Raw genomic sequence first — 19,262 nt, 5'->3', positions numbered from 1 at the left:
GTTTGAATTCCTTCCAAATGTTTTCTTGTGGTTGAGCTCCAGTTTCAAAGGACTGTGGTCTGAGAATATGCAGGGAATAATCTCAATATTTTGGTATCGGTTGAGCCCTGATTTGTGACCCAGTATGTGGTCTATTCTGGAGAAGGTTCCATGTGCACTCGAGAAGAATGAGTATTCTGTTGTTTTAGGGTGGAAGGTTCTGTATTTATCTATGAGGTCCATCTGTTCCAGTGTGTCATTCAAAGCTCTTGTTTCTTCATTGATTTTCTGCTTGGATGATCTGTCTATTACTGAGAGTGGCATGTTAAGATCCCCTAGAATTAATGTATTCATTCAATATGGCCCTTTATCTTGATTAACAGTTGGCCTATGTAGTTGGCTGCCCCCATATTGGGGGCATAAACATTTACAGTTGTTTGATCTTCTTGGTGTATAGACCCTTTAAGAATTATATGGTGTCCTTCTTTATCTCTGACTACAGTCTTTAGTTTAAAATCTAATTTATCTGTTAAGAGAATTGCTACCGCAACCCTCTTTTGAGGTCTGTTGGCATGAAAGATTCTTCTCCATCCCTTCACTTTCAGTCTGGATGTATCTTAAGGTTCCAAATATGTCTCTTGTAGACAGCAGATGGAAGGCTACTTTAGTCATACTTAGCAAGAAGAAGAAGAAGGAGGAGGGGGGGGGAATGAAAGAACTCAAAATCTTAAGTGAAACAGGAAAGAACACAATGCACACCACAGAAATACAATCATAAGAGAACATTATATGTAATGAGATACCAACAAACTGGGCCATCTGGAAGAAATGGACAAATTCCTAGAACCATAGAAACTACCAAAACTGAATCAGGAAGAAATAGAAAAGCTGAACAGATCCATAAACAGCAGAGAAATTGAATCAGTCATCAAAAATCTCTCAACAAACAATATATCAAGGCCAGATGGCTTCCAGAGGGAACTTCTACCAAATATTTAAAGAAAAAGTAATGCTTATTCTTCCAAAAGTGTTCCAAAAAATAGAAATGAATGGAAAACTTCTGAACTCATTCTATGAGGCCAGCATTACCTTGATCATCAAACCAGACAAATACCCCACCAAAAGGAAGAATTATAGGCCAATATCTTGATGAATGTGGTTGCAGAAATTTTCTCAAAGATACTAGCCAATAGGATCCAAGAGTACATTAAGAGGATTATTCACCTCTTAATTAACCAAGTGGGATTAATTACTGCACTTCAGGAATGGCTCAACATCTCCAAATCCATCAACGTAATACACCATATTAATATAGGAAAGGACAAGCACCATTTAGTCCTCTCAATAGGTGCGGAAAATACATATGACAAAATACAGCATCTTTTTCTTGAAAAGATCCCTCCACCATGTAAGGATAGAAGGAGCATATCTCAATATCCTAAAAGTCACATATGAAAGGCCAGGAGTGAATATCATCCTCAAAGGGAAAAAAAATTAAAGCTTGTCCCATAAGGTAAGGAACATGACAAGGATGTCAACTCTCACCACTGTTATTTGACATTGTACTGGAAGTCCTTGCCTCAGTAGACAACAAAAAGTAATAAAAGACATCCAAAATGCCAAAGAAGAAATTAAACTTTCCCTCTTCATAGATGACATGATATTGCATGTAGAAAACCCAAAAGACTCCACCAAAACTGGTTAGACCTGATACAGAAATCCAACAAAGTCACTGGATATAAAACCAATGTACAGAAATCAGTTACAGTTCTATACACTAACAATGAAGCAGCAAGAGGAGATATCAAGTAATCGATCCCATTTATAATTGCTCCAAAAAGCACAAGTTACTGAGGCATAAATCTACCGAAGTAGTTCAAGGGATGTACACTGAGAACCATAGAAGATTTATAAAAGATATTGAGGAATACACAAAAAGATGGAAAACCATTCCATGCTCAAGGGTTGGAAGAACAAATATTATTAAAATGTCTAGGGTGCATGAGTGGCTCAGTGGGTTAAGCCTCTGCCTTTGACTCAGGTCGGGATCTTAGGGTTCTTGAGGCCTGCATCAGGCTCTCTGCTCAGTGGGGAGCCTGATTCCCCCGCCCTTTGCCCGTCTCTATGCCTACTTGTGATTTTTCTCTGTCAAATAAATAAATAAAATCTTCTTAAAAAATTTAATGCAATCCCTAACAAAATTCCATCAGCAGTTTTCACAGAGCTGCTAGAAATAGTCCTAAAACTTCTATGGAACACAAAGACATTTTGTGTTTCTTTTTTTTTTATGATTTATTTATTTATTTATTTATTTATTTTATTTGACAGAGAGAGAGAGGGATGACAAGTAGGCAGAGAGGCAGGCAGAGAGACAGAGGGGAAAGCAGGCTCCCTGCTTCCGAGCAGAGAGCCTGATGCGGGACTTGATCCCAGGACCCTGAGATCATGACCTGATCTGAAGGCAGAGGCTTAACCCACTGAGCCGCTCAGGCGTCCCAGACATTTTGTGTTTCTATGGAACACAAAACGTCTATGGACACAAAGAGGCAGGACCACAGCAGCAGCCCGTCCTCCCCACGCTGCTGGAAGTGTGGGAGTGTCCGCATCCGCTGGGGGCATCAGAGGGCCGGGGCCCTAAGTGCCCTAAGTATCCCAGGCCAGCCAGCAGCATGGGATGGGCGCAGCCGGAAGTGCGGGCCGTACGCCGGAAGTGCCGGAAGTACGCCGGCAACGTCCACAGGCGTTCACAGGGAGCGTGGCAAGCTGCGGAGCAGGACGTCCCTGAGGCGCCCGGCCGGCCTGCGCCCAGCCGCCTGCTCCCCCAGGCCGGCTGCCAAGGCGCTGAGAGAGCTCGGCTAAGAACACCCCACGCCTTACAGCTCAGCCCGTTGAATCACCCCGTGACTCTTTGTCGAGCCCCGCGTTGGTGGGTGCCACGGGCGGCTGCGCACTTCGCCTCCATTGGCGTGGCTTAGGCGGCAGAGCTGGGCTTAGATCCTGCGGCCTGCGGGTCGGACTTGCTCCAGCGTCTCCAGAGCCCACGTCCCCGAGGCCGCGAGAGACTGGAAATGCGTGCGCCCGGTATGCTGACGGCTCTGCGCGGTGCTCCCTGATTCGAAGGAACTGTCGTCCAAGGTGGGTGTGCGGCGGACCTTCCACTGCTCTCACTGGTATCCAGCTGCATCTCCAGCCCCCATTCAGCCAGGTATCCCGTGGGGTGCGACAGCTGCGTGGGCAACAGGGGCCAAGGACGCTCCTTCTCCACCACTGGGGGAGCTGAGAGAGGGCAGCCCCCGGGGGCTTGGGCTATCTCTCTGGGACGCTTCGGGGATTCTCGGGGACTCTGGTGGCAGCACCCTGGCATGGGTGGGTGGTCCTTTCTTCCCAGGTGCCCCTCAGCCCTGGGTTCGTGCTGTGCACTCTGCAGACTCTGATGGGATCCACCGCCACCCATCCCAGAGCTGGCCTCTGTCCAGCAGACGTTCCTGCTTACCCTTTGGTGGTCCCGGGAGGCATGTGTGCTGTCAGTGGGGTGCACGTGCTGCAGCCCACGTGGTCAAGGCCCGCTCAGTCCACGTAGGTCTGGAAGGCTGCCTTGGGCTTATGACCTAGGAGGTAACCTCTTTCCCTGGGGGGAGGAGAGGGAAGGCACCACAGAGCTCCGGACAGCCCCATGGGACCTCGTCTTACCATCCCAAGGCTCCCTGGGCAGACCTCCGGAGTGTGTGACTTTGGGGTCAACCCTGTGTAGAGCCTCCTGAGATGACCCAAGGCATCTCTGTAGTGTGTGGATACCGAGCACCCTGTTCTCAGCCTGTGATGGGATGCAGCATCCCAGCATGGATCCCAGGGAGTCTCCCTCCACAAAGGCACACACTGTTCCTCCTGCCCGACGGAGGACAGATCTCATCCCCTCCTGTAGCACTTGACTGCCTTGTGGTCTTTTTGGATATGAAGAATGTGCCAGAAGTGACACTGTGTTGTTCAGGGCTGACCCCTGAGAGTCCATCCCACGCTCCCACTTCCCTGCAATCCTGCCCCCATGCTACTGGGGGGAGGGGCCATCTGCAAAGAGAGGCCCTCGGGGATGACAGACAGCAGGCCCTGACTGCTGGATGTCTGCCCAGCGTGTAGGAGAGCTCCGGACCCCAGCAGGCCAGCAGAGGGCCACTGTGCATGTGTCCCCGCCCAGTCAACCCACACTTATGGGAGATGACCTGAGCCTGTGGTTCCTAGCCCCCAGATGCTGAAGCCGCATTGGGCGACTGGAACTGGGAGCCACAGCAGGTTTTACAGGGAAGGTGTGCTGCTGCCATTGACATGGGTTTGTGATAAGTCTCTGTACGTGACCTGGCAGGTTGACTGTGTGTCCTGAGGTGAAAGGCAGGGGAAGGGGTGCTGTGAGGGGAGACTGAAGGGGTCGTTGGAGAACCCCCCTTCTGCTGGGGACACGGGCATCACCTAGATCCCGGTCTTCCACTCCCAGGCTGCAGTCTACTGGGGGGTGAGTGGTATTTCCCAGCCTCGCCACAGGCCTGCTGTCCTGCCTCTCTGTACACATTTCTGCGCCCGTTGCTGGTGTAGGGTTCAGGCAATGCCCTGCACCCCATTCTCCCGTGGTGGAAGTCCAGGTCACCCAGACGGTGGAGACAGAGCCTTGTGGGCACAGGTGGAGGCCAGCATGCTGCCTGGGGATCCTGCAGCCACAGCCTAGGGATCCCAGGAAACCCGGGCGGACATTTGCTGGCTGCAGCGGGCCTGCAGTCCCTCTCACCTTCAGCGGGGCCGTTAACCCCCTCTTGTGGAGGGAGGGGCATCAGACACTTGGGGACCAGCTATGGAACCATCCCGGAGGCACTGAGTTTTTCCACCCCTGGCTTGGCTTCTGTTTCTGTCGTGAAAACGCTGTGTCCCAGACGGGACTTCCCCTCCCTGAATGCTGGGCCCTGTGGTGGGAGAGTGGCCGTGCTGTGGTTGCCTCAGGTGACAGTGGTGGTACCACAGGCTCTGGAATGGGGCTTGCTTGTTAGTGCAGCAGAGGCGGGTGGGGCCCCCTGGCCGGAGGGCCAGGACGCAGGGCAGGATGCAGGGCCGGCCGAGACGGAGGGAGCTAGCTGTAAGGTAGAAGGAGGGTGGAAGGTGGAATGAGGAGGGCTTGGTGGCCAAAAGGCTGCGGGGCTGGGAGGGAGCCGTCCGGGGAACCCCGGGAGCCCCTGCATTGGGTTGGGTCCCACCTCGTGGCCAGCCGGCCATCAGGCAGGGCTGAGTAAAGGAGTCCCAGAGAAGCCAGAGGAGTCTGCGTAGAGGGCAGCTGGTTGGGGGGGGGGTCCTCTAGGCGGCCTGGCTTGGGTGATCCCCCAGCAGAGTGCGCTGGAGTCCCGAGGGCTCAGCTCTGAGCTGGTTCAGCGCCGTGTGCTTAGGAACTCACTCATTCATGGTTCCTTCAGCCAGCTACCATGTTGTGAGGACCTGCTCTCTGCTGGGCACGTTCCTCTGCATGGGGCACAGAGGCATGGACAAGACAGATTGTAGCCAGCCCTCAGGAGTTGGAAGTCCAGTAAACAGGTGACCCTGGCCTCCTGCCCACACCCTGCGTCCGCAGGGGAGGTGGTCTCTCCAATCCTCTCTGCCAGGACGTCTGCCGGCACCTTCCTGGCACCACTTGCCGGCTTACCTGGTGGCTGCGTGCCACGTTTGGCCGGCGGCTTGAACCTCTGTCCCCACTCCCACGTGCTCCTCTCTGTGTCAGCCTTTCTCATCCGTCCTGTGTGGACATGGACCCTCATGTGAGGATGGAGGTGTTCTCAGAGGAAATCCTCCATGTGAGGGACGGGGAGGTCCTGGCCCTTGGAAGCTGCTGCTTCTGACACTGGGGCCCCTGGTGTCCTAGCGCAGGTGTGATCTTCACAGCCCCAGCAGCGACGGTTCTATCTGCTGCCCCAGATCCAGTTCCAAAAATAACATCAGTTAGACTCTCACGGGCTCCGTCTCTAACTTCTGTCCCCACAGCTCCTTCACGCTCACATTGACAGCATCTCCGTTCCCCAGGGTGGTTGGAAAAATGAGTCAGAGTCCACCACGTCTCCTTCTCAGGGCTGGTAAGTGCTGCAAAGCAGACATCCTGTTTTCCTTTTTGTTGTTGAAGAATGTGTGCCAAATTTCCACAACAGGGGATTCTTGTTATTAGTGAGGAGCTTTTATTAGGAGGGCTTTTTCCTCACTAGCAGAGTGGGAACCAGTAAGAGTGTTTCTGGGGTTGGGCGAAGGCTGGTCAGACGGAGGTCAGGAGGTCTAGTGGACACTTGTCGTTGGAGGTTGTTGCTGGCCGAACAGCACGAGGGGTTTGCCTTCAACCCGTCTCAGAGCCATGCTGAGGGGCACAGGCATCTTGGAGCCAAGAACACTGAGCCTCGGACCCCTGGCCGGCTTGGTCACCCTCCGTACACCCCGTCCTGTGCTTCGGGACGTCTAGGTGGGAGGGTGACATCTTCTGGCCTGTCGTAGATCCTTCCTCACACGCTTCCCGCCAGCCCTTCCCAGCCTCCGGCTAACAGCCCCAGCCAGGTGGCCCTTTCCTGAACCCCCCGAGGGCATCTTTCCTCTGGGAGGCCCCGTAGAGTAGCACCGGTGGATGTTTTTATGGGTCATGTTCTAAACGTCACACCCGAGTTAAATCTGTGCTGATTCAATTAGAACACGCAAGCTGAGGGACTTCTTCACGTTCCATGACTGGGTCCTGGGTGAGCGGCTTCTCTCTGGCCACAGCTGTCCTCACTGCCGGGCTGCGAGGGAACGGCCGGGCCCTCCCTGCTCAGCCTGTGTGCCGAGCGGTCTTGCGGCAGGATGGCAGAACTGGAAGCCCATGGCCCTGCACACATGGGAAACTGAGGCCCAGGCGGCGGGGGTGGCACACTGCTCGGAGCCACACAGATAGGCTTCTGTCTGGGGTGTGGGAGGGGATCAGCCCAAGGCCTGAGGGGCTTTAGAAGCTGCACCGGATAGCTGGCTGGGGCTTGGGCCAGATGGGGTCCCGGCCTCCAGAAGATGCCACGTCCTGCTGCCCCCAAGCTGGGAATGTGAGACGTCCCCTTGCAGGAGGGGCTTCGCAGATGTGACTGATTCAAGGTTCTCACTGGGGGTGGGGTGATCCTGGATTGTGGGCCACACACCAGCTCCGTACGAGGAGCCTCCTACGTGGGGGCAGGTGGGTCTGCATCAGATGAGGGGAGACAAGGGAGGCAGAGGCACGTGTGTGCACACGTGTATATGTTGCTGTGTGTGGGCTTGTGTGTGGAAGAGACAGAACGGGAGCGAGGGAAGCAGGCGGAGGATCGCCGCCGCTGCTGGAGGTGGAAGAAGGCCCCGGGGACAAGGGCACAGTTGTGTCTGGACTCCTCGGAGACAAGAGAACACGCTTGCCTGGGGAGCACGGCCCCGAATTTAGACCTCGTGACTCTAGAGCTGCAAGAGAGCGTGTGTGACTTTTCCCGGTGGCCGCGGGAAACCCGTTAGAGGCATGACAGCCTGCCTCTAGTTCAAGAGGGAGACAGGCTGTGAGCAGTGCGTCTCGGTGCTGACCGTGACCTCAGGGTGACGGGTATGGCAGTGGCCTGGAAGCCACCATCCACTCTGAGTGTTCAGAAATACCTTTCCACCGTGTGGTCCCAGTTTCAGTCTCCTGGAATGAAGAACAGACAACAGACTAAAACTGATGCCTGCCTTCCTTCGCTGGCGGACCATCACAGGCTGGCCTCACGGGGTTCTCCACCGTGTGAACAGTTTCCATGAGCCCGGTGGAATGGTTCTTGGGGGCTGCCCACTCCTGGACGCCCCCCAGAGCCCTTCTGTGCTGGTCACCCACTGGCCTCCAGCGCTGGAGGCTCGCCCCAGCCCGTACATGTCCTACACTCCAGGGTGCCTGGTGGAGGTGGGGGTGCATCAGCTGTGCTCAGGGAGGGGTTGCCCCATGGTTTGACCAGGGGGTGTGACTGGCCACCAAGGACCTACTTCCCTGAGAAAGGAGGATCCTCCACTGGGGCAAAGACTGTCAGTGATCTTCTCTGCTCATCCAGGTGCTGAGGTCCTGTATCTCAGAGAGAAGCATGGAAGGATCTAGGGCGGGTGGCGCACCTACCACATGAGCTCCTGCAGGGGCCTAATGGCATGTGTTTCTGCAGTTCAGGACTCGGGACCATGCACCTGCTGCAGGCCATGCCTGGGGCTTGACAAAGCCACTGGCCTCAGGGAACTCCTTGTTTTGAGAAAAAAGCTGATCTTTGCACGGTTGGGGCTGCAGGCCCAGCTCAGACAGGTGTGGAGGATCACAGGCAAGGGAGCGTTGCCATGGATGCGGGAAGGGAACATCACCATGGGCGCGGGGGTCTCTCAGAGGAGTTGTGTCTCCCACTCGTGCAGGAGAACCAGGGAGGGGCTGGACACTGTGACATTCCAGTGGCTTTGGGGCCATGAGCTGGGGCGCTCCTTTGGGCCTTTCTTGCTGTGTGGACTGAGAATCCCTGGGGACGAGAACTCTGTCTTTTGCTCTTTCTTGCCCCTTGGTCCTGAGGGGATGACCAGCAGGCCGGCAGGACCAGCACCAAGAACGTAGTCTTCCTCTCCGTCCTGCTTCCCCAGGGCTGGGCCCAGGTCCTCATGTCCAGGGAAGGAGCTTGCCCTGGCCTGGGGCTCCCTGGTCAGTCCTGGGGATGGCGTGCATGGTGCTGGGGGAGAGGCCTGGCAGCATCTGAGTCCTTCCTCCCTCCCTCCGTGCTCGAGGGCTGCATCCCGACCACAAACCTGGGAAGCTGTTCAGATGGTTTGGATGTGGAGACCGTGGCTTCCTTGGAAGGAAGGACCGCATCCTCGACCCAGTGAGGCCATGTTCTCTCTGACCTCTGCGCCATCTCGCCCGGACCTGAGCATGCTCCCAGGATCCAGGAGGTGTCCATGGCCCCATCACTCTGTCTGTTCCTTGATGAGCTCCTGCTTTGAGGGCTGCAGAAGGATCCGGCCAAGAAGAGGACATACCCGTCAGAAGGACAGCTGCCTCCGGTCTCCTGCCTCTTGGGCCTTCCTGGTTGTCTGCTGCCGGAGGAGCTCAGGGCCAGCAAGTCATCAGCTGTTGGGGCGCTGGCTCAGGTCCCAAGAAGGTGGTGTCTCTATAAAGCACGGGACTGTCCTGGCCCCTGTCGCATGCAGGGCAAATTCTAGGTCCCTTGTCCTGGCGGTGAAGATGCCTTTCTTCCAGGGCTGGGCTCTTCTGGATATCCCTCATCCCTGTGTCCTGGGTGCCGCATGGAGGGCTGGTCAGGCGCTCTAGTGCTGTGCAGTTTGGAACCAACCTCGTGTGCGCTGCTTGGAACAGCCTACCTGTTCTCGGCCAGAGCCAACCCCTTCTCCTCCAGGTAGGGCCAGCCCCTTCTCAGCACTGCGTCGCACAGCGCTTTGCTCGACCCAAGTGCGAACACATCGCGTTCCAGTGGTTTGCCTTGCGGCCCATTCCTCACTGGTCAGACGCTTCTCTGAGGATGGGGAGCGTGTCACGTCAGATTCTCGCATGCTCCGTCCTGGCACAGGAACGCTCACGGTATCCCTGGGAAGAATGGCTAGCACTCGGCGCCTGCTGGAGGGTTTGAGAGCACGTCTGTGAGGAGCTGCCCTGTCCCAGATAAGCTCAGGACCAGAAGGGGGGCCAGAGGTGCGGGGGATGGGGAGCCTCGGACATTGCTGGCGGTGGCCTGGTGAGGAGCTCCCGATTTAGCAGAGTCCCAAGGACTTGTGAGTCCCTGGCTCTGGTCCACACCAGACCTTGAGACCACCCCACCCAAGAGGAAAGCTTTTCTCAGTTGCTCAAGTCCCTGCTGACAGAGTCCACAGCGTGGAGAGGATCAAAGTCTGGTGGAGAAGGTGAGCACCAAGAGTGGTATACGTTATGACAGAGGGGAGTGCAGGCCCCTGTGGGCACAGGCAACGGAGCTGAGGACTGTCATTTGACATAGAGAGGGTGAGAATCTTCAGGGCAACTCCTGAGTAATCAGGGAGGGCTTCCTGGTGGAGGTGACCCTAGCACAGTCTCAAGGACTTCATCATCAGTGGCAGTCGTGCAAAGGGAAGAGTGGGTCGTGCACAGTACTGACAGAGGCCGCTGGCATGAAGTCCCCGTCCCATGTGGTGCTGCGTGGTGTGTGGAGAACTCGCACATTGTGCTGCAGCTAGAGCCCGACATGCTTGCTGGAGGGCGGAACGGAGGGGTTGCTGAAGCACCAGAGGAGCATGTTGGGCAGGAGTCAGGGAACATTTAGGGAAACATCCACCTACAGGAATCTCGGGGCCTGGTGAGAGCTGACGCCCTTCTCGTGCTCCTCACTGAGCAAGCAGGTGGGACCCACCTGGACCCTGAAGGACAGGCCTCATGTGAGGCTCCCTTCTGTCTTCGGGCCGTCCTGAGATCCTGGGGCGCAGAAGGGCAGGTTGGAAAAGGCAGGAAACAGGTCAGGCCAGGGAGGCTAGCCGTGTGACGCCTGGGTCCAGCCAGCAAGGTTGCCTTGAGTTGTCTACCCTCCAGACTGCTAGAGAGCAGCGTTTGTGGTCCTGGTCCTTGGGCAGGGTCCTGCTTGGTGCCCCACGTCCACCTGCTGTTCCCTTGGGCTCCCAGTATCATGGACACCAGCATGCACCTGCTGCATCCCCCAGCCAGGCAGCCAGAGCCGACTCAGGGTCTGCTCCGCAGCAGGTGTCAGGCCAAGAGGGAGCGTGAGCTCCTGAGCTCCTGCATGGGGATCCGGGCATGGGCGTCTGGGTGGGTCATGAAGGAAATCGTTCTCGGACATGCCCAGTGGGGCACTGGGAGCCCTGTGCCCCCTTCACGCTGTCTTGGACGTCAGCATTCATCGGCAGTATAACTGTCGCCCTATGTGGAGCTCCTTTGTGCAGCACACAACCAGAACAACCACACAGGGTGGCCCTGATGAGGTGCTTGGCCTTGGCAAACTGACCTCTCGAAGCCTCTCTCTCTTTTTTAAGATGGGAGTAGTGAGAACACGCCCTCAGAGTGCTATCGTGACTCCTGTGGGCTCTGGAAGAAGCCACTAGTAAGCAGGCGTGGTATCATCGTGGCTGTCCTTGTCCTGTTCAGAAAGGTGGTCCAGGCTCGCCTGTCCTGAAGTCACACAGCAGCAAAGGGCAGAGTCGCATGGGCTCAGACCTCCAGAGTCTGAGGGACTTCGTGCTTCCTCCCCTCAGTTTCTAGGCAGAGGACAGGTGAAGGGGAAAGGGCCACCCTGGAGCTCCGCAGGGAGGGGCTGGCACCGCCGTGGATTGGACCGTAGTCACAGGAAAGGAAAATGAAGAGACAGTCCCCAAGCGTGGTCTCTCTTTTTCCGATTCAGCTTTGTCTGTCAACAGCCAGTGTTGTCATCACAGGCTGGGGGGAACCTCTATCACCACGACAGAAATCTCAGCCCTGGCAGAGACACTCCTCCAAATCACACTGCACACTCCCACCCCCATCTTGGGCGTGTGCCTCTTAATTGAAGAGTTGATTGGGAGGCTTTGCAGCCCCATGAAGAGATGTTTTGTCCCGCATCCCATTAAGGGTTCACTCAGCTGGCTGGAACAGCAGGAACAGCCACGGGGCAGCCAACCCCGTGATGGGCAGATGGCTCACGTCACATCGCGGCTTCACGAAGCACCTGCAGTCACCATGCAGCTGGTGCCACTGTCCAGGGCGATCCGGGGCCCTGTCTGTGTACCACCTGCATGGCCTGCCCACCCCTGGGCCTTTGCTAACCATCTGCCGGCTCCAGTGCTCTACCCAGCACCCCTGCCTGCATCCCAAGCCCGCTGCAAGCGGGAACCCCAGGTTCTGAAGTCCTGGCCCCTCCACCTAGTAGGCTGTTCTCCACCAGGGCAGCGGTGTCTCTCAACCTGGGCCAGAGTGAGCCAGGGTCATTCCTCATGACAGGGAGCCAAGCCGGGGCGAATGCAGTGGAAGGACACCACTCAAATCCTACAGAGCCCAGGACAGCCTCTCAGCAGGGAGTGTCAGCAGTGTGGTGGCTGGGAAACACGTGCTGTGTAGCGGGGTGGACACAGAGTGCATGAGGTGCAGACCCTGCAGACCAGAGTGAGTGAGCTGGGGAGACCTTGCCGACTAGAGCTTATGAGCTGGGGAGACCCCATAGACCAGAGTGCAGAGCTGGGGAGACCCCCCAGACTAGAGCACGAGAGCTGGAGAGACCCCACAGACGAGAGCACGTTAGCAGGAGACCCCCCCAGACCAGGGTTCGTGAGCAGGGGACCCCACAGTCCAGAGCGCCCAAGCCAGGGAGGTGCCGCAGACCAGGGTGCGTGAGGGGGAGACCCCACAGACCAGAGCGCATGAGCCAGGGTAACTCCGCAGACCAGAGTGTAAAGTCGGGGAGACCGCGCGGACCAGAGCTTAAGAGCAGGAAACCCCACAGACTAGAGCACGTGAGCGGTGGACCCCCGCAGACCAGGGCACATGAGCAGAGGACTCTGCAGATCAGTACGGATGAGCCAGGGACCCTACAGACCAGAGACCGGGAGCCCAGACCCGCACACCAGAGTGAATGAGCGGGAGACCTCACAGACAAGAGCACGAGAGCGGGTGACCCTGCAGACCACAGTGCATGAGAAGGGGAATCCCTCAGTCCAGAGCATGTGAGCCCGGAGACCCCGGAGACCAGAGCGCGTGAGCTGGGGACCCCGCAGACGGGCTGTTACAACAGGTGCCTTCCAAGCACACGCTGTGTCCCACGTGGGCCCTCCCTGCTGTCCATGGGTCCATTCTTCTATACCCTTAAGTCCATAGCAACCCAGGGGGCAAAGGGTTGTTTTTACCATCTACTCCCCCCCCCCCCCATTTCACAGGGAGGCTGGGACTCCGCCCCTCAGCAACCATGAGACTCTTAACAAGCTGCCTGCTGCCCCTTAAGTGTCCCTGGGGGATCTGAAATCAGTGTCCCGGGGGGGCCGAACGTCCATGCGCGAGGCGAGGCCACAGCAGCCGCTCAGGCCAGACTCTGAGGCAGGGTCTGTCTGGCCCTGCACAGCCGCTGTGGCCCCAGTGTCTGTGGTTATGGCTGCGTCCCTCCATCTGTCTCTGTGTCCGTGTGTCCTGTCCTTTGTGTGTGTGTCTGGTAAGGACGCTTGTGTCTGGGTTGGGGGATGATCCAGGACCGTCTCATGTTGAGATCCTTCGTTTATTTACATCAGGCAAGACCCGTTAAAGGTATCCACCACAGGTTGCAGAGTCGCGAACGCAGACGTGCCTCTCTAGCGGCCACTGTTCAGCCTCCTCCGGGCCGCGATGTCTGATGCAGTGAGCGCGGTCCTAAGAGTACAAGCGCCACCACTCACAGGGGACGAGAGATCTTCGAGGAGGCACTTGTGCGCGTGAGAGGGCCTGGATGACCCACGGGAGACACTGTGGGCTTGGCTGGCCACGGCCCGTGGGAGTGCCCTGCACTCCAGGCACGGGGGGCTATAGGCTGTCCGTGGCTGGGGGCTAAGTGTGCAAGGTTACAGGCCCGGCACGAGGGGTGCTGACCTTCCCACCCCTTCGGCAGGGCGTAGCCTTGGGACTGGCTCAGCAGGCAGGTAGAGTGCACCTGACGTTCAGTTAGGGCCGGGGTGAGTCTGGCAAGAGCACGTTCACATACAGTGCTGGTCACCACAGCACATGGCAGAGAGAGAGGAGGAGGAGGACCTGGCTGCCCGAGGCAGGGTCCTGAAGGCATATGCCCCGCAGAAGGGGCCTACAGGCTGAGGGACATGGAGGCTATGGGGAGCCATAGGTTCAGGGGGAGGGACCGCCTGGGAGGAGGCAGGGTGGGGGCAGGGAAGGGCTCAGAAAGGGGAGGAGGAGGAGCAGGTAGGAGGAAGTGGTACCTGGGGCGCTGGGAGCAGAAAGCATGGCAGGAGTGAGCTGAGCGCATGGCCGGGGCTGGGTACGCAGGTGGGGGCGCGAGGTCTGGTCAGCGGGCAGGTTGGTGGGTTTGCGGATAGTCTCCGGCTGTGCTCGCCATCGGGCGTGGCCCAGGGAAGGGACCTTCATGGATGGAACGTGATTTAGGGGGTGTCTGCTCCCTTGGGGAGTGGCAGGGTCCAGGAGACCCTGGGCTCTCCACTCTCCAGCAGGTGCAGGCATGAACACAGAGCAGAGGGAACTGGGCGGCCAGAGGGTTGGTGTGCGCAGCACCCCACGGGAACAGAAAAGAGGAGCCTGACTCGCAGGGGGCAGAGCTGGGCGTCGAACCCAGGGAGACCTGAACCCAAAGCGCACGTCTGCACCCCACACTGCGCTGCCTCCTGGTCATGGAAGGCTGCAGGTAGGAGAGTGGGTCTGCGGGGCCGGCCACCTGTGCGGATGCGGAGTTCCGCTGGAGGTGGGGTGTCGGTGCCCTGACGGGCCTGCACCCTTCAGACCCACAGAAGCATAAATGAGCTCGGCTCGCTTTGACGCTGGTCTCGGCTCCTAAAGACCCGTCAGCTCAGGGGAAACTGAGGCAGCGTGATCCTTTGTCCTGCCGTCACAAGGCAGGCTTCCCCGGAGCATGCTCAGGCTGGCGGGGCAGGTAGCGGTCCCCACCTCCTTGGTCTAGCCCCAGAGACCCAGGGAGGCCAGGGCAAGGCTGACCTAGAGTCAGCAGATGCTCTGAGGGCCCCAGGCAGGGCGTGCCCTCCCCGCCCCCCATCCTGTTACTTGCCCCCAGGGGGTGTTTCCAGGCCCATTATCACATGAGTGCTTGGCTGGGTCTCCCTTTGTCAAGGCAAACATCAGGCATGTGCTAATGGTTCCCTTAACCATGGCCAGTTGGGTCTTAATGTCTGTTCAATGACACCTGCTATGAAGGCTCCCATAATGGAGCTCTTAATGGCAGACGAGGGGATGTTAGACCTCGGACACTTAGCCCACAGCCAGGGACAGCTCCTGGAGGGCAGCCTGCCCCTCCAGAGCGCCGAGGGGAGGGGCTCGGAGGAGACGCCTAGAGCCCCCCTTGTTCTGCTGGGCCCCTGAGAGTGGGGGACACAGAAGTGGCTCTGGGGGGATGTGGCCAACACCAGAGCCCATCCTGGTTTCCTGTACAGACCACTGACCCGCGCTCAGAATGAACACCAAGCACTCAGTTTCCCATGTGGGGTTGGGGGTAAGAAATACCAGGGACGGGGAACCAGAGACAGGTCCCTCCATGCTGGGTCCCTCTCAGCAGCAAGCAGGTCCCTCCCTGCTCTCCTGCCCCAGCCTCAACCTCCACACTCGGGTGCGGGGCAGAGACGGCTTGCGAGGGTGCGTGGGGACATCACAGGCTGGCACATCTGTTCTCAGATGCTCTCTTTGTCCTCACGCCTCCCCGCTTGTGGTACCGAGGCGCATCCAGGCAGCTGGTGCCTGCTTGCTCCTGGGCCACCTGTCCCCCTCGGGAGGAGGGGTCTCTAGGTGTGGGGATCGTTGGTCACACACGAGTAACTGGAAGCCTTCCACGATGAACAGAATGTCCCCTGTGTTTGACAGGTGCGTGGTGGGACCAGATGCCCAAGCGGTTAGCACAGACGGCCTGCTGGGCACTCTCAGACGGGAGCACACCCGGGAGTTTGTCAGTGGCCAGGGAGGTAAGACACTCCATGTGGACGGGACGGTGTGTGGAACAAGGGGTCCCAGGAGGGCACCCACGTCCCATGGAGGACAGGACAGGGAGCTCCCAGACGCCCTCTGAGGGGGCGCTCAGAACTGCGGCTGAACACCCAGCATCTTCCTCGAATACAATTAATTCTTTCCATCAGTAGGAAAGTTAAAACATTTTTATATTGAAGTTAACAAGAATATATCACAGTAAAAAAGCAAACATTGCCCGATTCTTTTTTTTTTTAGGATTGAATTTTTGAAAGTGAGGTATGTTTTGTGTCTCCCCAGGCCTTGCTGAAATGTCCGTGGCAGTGTCGGCACTCGGGCCCGAAGGACGGGAGCGTCAAGGGGCTACTGATGGTGAGGGGTCACTCCGGGAGGTTCTCTTCTGGGAGTGAGCTGGGAGCAGACCCCCATTGGAAATAAGCGAGGCGGACGGTTCGCGCAGGACTGAAGCCAGGGCTCCGGCTTGGATCCTCCTGGAACGGCCAATGTAGAGGCCCCGTGGAGGGCAGGACAGCTGGGAGGAGCAGAGGGGTCCGTCTGGAAAGACCTCTGAGGCTCAGAGCCCGTGGCACTGGCTGGGACTGCAGGCCCCGTGAAGCATCTGGCGTCCACACCCGCTCACCACGCCACCGTGCTGGGTGCTCATGGCATCAGTAACCACACAGTGCGGCCCCACGGAGTACTTCCCGCACACCTGGCAGTCTGTGGGCTCACACTGTCCAGAGCACGTTCGCCCGTGAGACAGCTGCTGAAGCAAGAACTGTCTGGAACTAAGTAGAATACGGCTGACAGGTGCCCAGGAGCACGTCCGGAGCCCAAGGCCCCTCCAGCCCGTCACTGTCCCCTTGGTCCCACATGGTCAGAGGTTCCATTCAGGTGTTTCTGGAGAGAAGGCAAATGAGCAGCGTCTCTCGCGAAACTTTGTCCTTTTACTCAGAAAGGAATGCGCTCACCAAAATTTCTATCTGTGCTCACGGACAGGAACCGGGGTGCATGGCCCACGTGGCCGCAGAGAGCCTGGGAAGGTGAGCCGTCATCAGGAAGCATGGCCGCCCCAACAAGCTCAGGGTCCTCTCAGGGAACAAGGGGGTATGGTGGACATGTGTTGACTGACGTGGCTGTCCCCACCGTCCTGGGATGTGATTACCATTTTCATTTTCATAATTTGACGGAGGAGGAGATTAAGGGACAGGCAAGCCAGGTCATTTCTTTCCTGAAGACTACCTCATAGACAGGGAACCGTATCTCTGTGAGACCATAGGCAACCTGAGAGCAGGACTGTGTGTTTGTCCTTTGCCCTGTGTAGCTGTGACCCCATCACCAGACAGAATGTCACTTGGATCGATGCCTGATCGAATGCCTCGTTGATGGCCCAGTAAAGTCCCGTGCATGTCTCAGGCTTCTCCGTCCTCCCTCTCAGAGGAAAGAGTTCCAGAAGCCTCCCCATGCCGGCATGCAGTTCCTCTGGGCCCAGGCAGCGTGGGTGTGCCAGGAGGACCAGTTTCGGCCGACTGCCATCCCAGCCACGTTCAGCTGAGCTCACCAGGACCGAACAAGGCCTGAAGTGTCTCAAGGAGTGTTTTTAACAAGTTGTAAATAATATCTCACCAAGTCCCCTCGCTGCCTAGAATTGATACAGCTGGTGAGAAGTAGTCATGATCCCGTGAATCATTTGTCCATTTACAAGAACATTTCATTCACCTCCTTCCAGAAGGATGCACAGAACACGCTTTAAAAGAAGGCGTAACTGGTACTGACATATGGGAACTGGTACTGACACTGTGTTGCACTGGCTCATGCGGTGTGTGCAGAAGAAGGGATACTCGTAATTACTGGGGATTTTTAAAAAAATAGAGATAATTTGTCTTAAGAAGAAACATGGGCATCTGCAGAATGATGACTTTGTCTCCCTGTGGTCTGCTCTTGGGTCAGAAACGTGGCCGGTACCCTGCCAGGTGATTGCTGGCTTCTGGGCCTGCTCTCTCACTCTCGAAGAAAAGGCGTATGTCTCAGCCTCCTGCAGAACCACCTCGCTCTTGCCTCTTGTCGCCCCTGCTAAGGCTGAGCATGGATCTCCGTATGTTGGCACATGAACTAAGGAATAAGCCTCTGGAAGAAAGTCAGAATATCTCTAATGGGGAAGTCTTTCCTGCTACAGCGACCATCCCTATGACAGCTGGGCTTAAGGAGGAAGGGGGGGAGCTTGGATGACCAGGGTTGCATCAGCCTGCAAACCAAGCAGCCATGCCACGTAACAAAGCATCCGACCCTCAGTGACTTGAGACAAAGGCTATTTCTTCTCATGACCAGGGCTCTGCGGGTTCACCTCGCTACAGCTGATCTGGGCTACCCTCATTCTGGGGTGGGCGAGCGGGGCATGGCTTTAGGCTCCTGAATAGACTTGGGTCTTTTCCTCAGGTTTCTGCAGAGGCCATATCTGAAGTGGCGCCTCTGCCTGGTGCATAACCTTCTCAGGGGATCCCAGGAATGAAAGCTTGCCCAACTCCAGGGCACAAGGACTTGGCAAGCCTCTGGAGGCATTGCATCAAGAATATCTCATTAGCCCAGACAGGTCACATGGTCCACCCATGTGGACCACCATGGTGCACCTACCTCCCAAGGGCAGGGAGGGAGCAGGGCCTGGCCTTGGGGCTCTGGGGATAGGGGAGGGCCTGTGGTGCCTGGGAAAGGGCTGTGGGGTGGGGGGGAGGGGCTGTGGTGCCTGGGCAAAGGCTGTGGGGAGGGGGGAGGGGCTGTGGGATGGGGGGAGGGGCTGAGGGTATGGGGCCAGGGGTGGGGCTGTGGTGCCTGGGCAAGGGCTCTGGGGATAGGGGAGGGGCTGTGGTGCCTGGGCAAGGGCTGTGGGGTGGGGGGGAGGGGCTGTGGTGCCTGGGCAAAGGCTGTGGGGAGGGGGGAGGGGCTGTGGGGTGGGGGGAGGGGCTGAGGGTATGGGGCCAGGGGTGGGGCTGTGGTGCCTGGGCAAGGGCTCTGGGGATGGTGGAGGGGCTGTGGTGCCTGGGCAAGGGCTCTGGGGATGGGGGAGGGGCTGTGGTGCCTGGGCAAGGGCTGTGGGGTGGGAGCAGGGGCTGTAGGGCCTGGGAAGGGCATGGGGCTGGGGGTGGGGCTATGGTGCCTGGGAAGGGCTCTGGGGATGGGGGAGGGGCTGTGGCCCCGGGGGAGGGGCTGTGGGGTCTTGGGAGGGGCATGGGCCTGTGGAAAGGCTGAGAAGTAAGATCTAGAATGAGGCAGTGAATCCTCCAAACTGGAGATTCAGTCTGTCCCAGAGGAAACCATGGGGTAGTTGGGTGGGGTAGGGGCAGCAGAGAAACGCAGGAGAAGCAGAGGGGATACACGGAGTGGGCAACAGGTGGAATGTGCATGGGGAGGGAAAGGGCAAATGTCTCCCAGATCCCCCAAGTCCGGGTTTCTGCCCCAGAAAGGTGAGAGCCACAGGTATAGGTGGGGCGTTCCTGAGGGACACATTCCACATGTTGCCAAGATCCTCCGGGACGGAAAGGTCCCAGCAGCACCTGCCTTCCCCTGCAGAGAAGCTGTGACCCCTAGTTTCCCCACAGTCAGTCGGTCTGTTAGCAAATACCCCGTGGAGGTCTGGATGTCCGGCGGGCGAGCA

The 19,262-nt window shown here is 57.5% G+C and overlaps 1 long non-coding RNA gene across 1 annotated transcript; it reads left to right on the top strand.

Moving 5' to 3' along the window:
- Window positions 1–2,599: 2,599 nt before the first annotated feature.
- Window positions 2,600–18,294, top strand: LOC131814019 (uncharacterized). Its single transcript, XR_009347093.1, has 5 exons — window positions 2,600–3,114; window positions 5,989–6,077; window positions 15,515–15,612; window positions 15,914–15,985; window positions 16,938–18,294. It is a non-coding gene; the product is annotated as an uncharacterized LOC131814019 (long non-coding RNA).
- The last annotated feature ends 968 nt before the right edge of the window (window positions 18,295–19,262 follow it).

This window comes from Mustela lutreola, chromosome 13 (genome assembly GCF_030435805.1).
Source record: "Mustela lutreola isolate mMusLut2 chromosome 13, mMusLut2.pri, whole genome shotgun sequence".
Lineage (NCBI taxonomy): Eukaryota > Metazoa > Chordata > Mammalia > Carnivora > Mustelidae > Mustela > Mustela lutreola.
The sequence above is the reverse complement of the archived record's forward strand: the minus strand, read 5'-3'. Positions and strand labels throughout refer to the sequence as shown.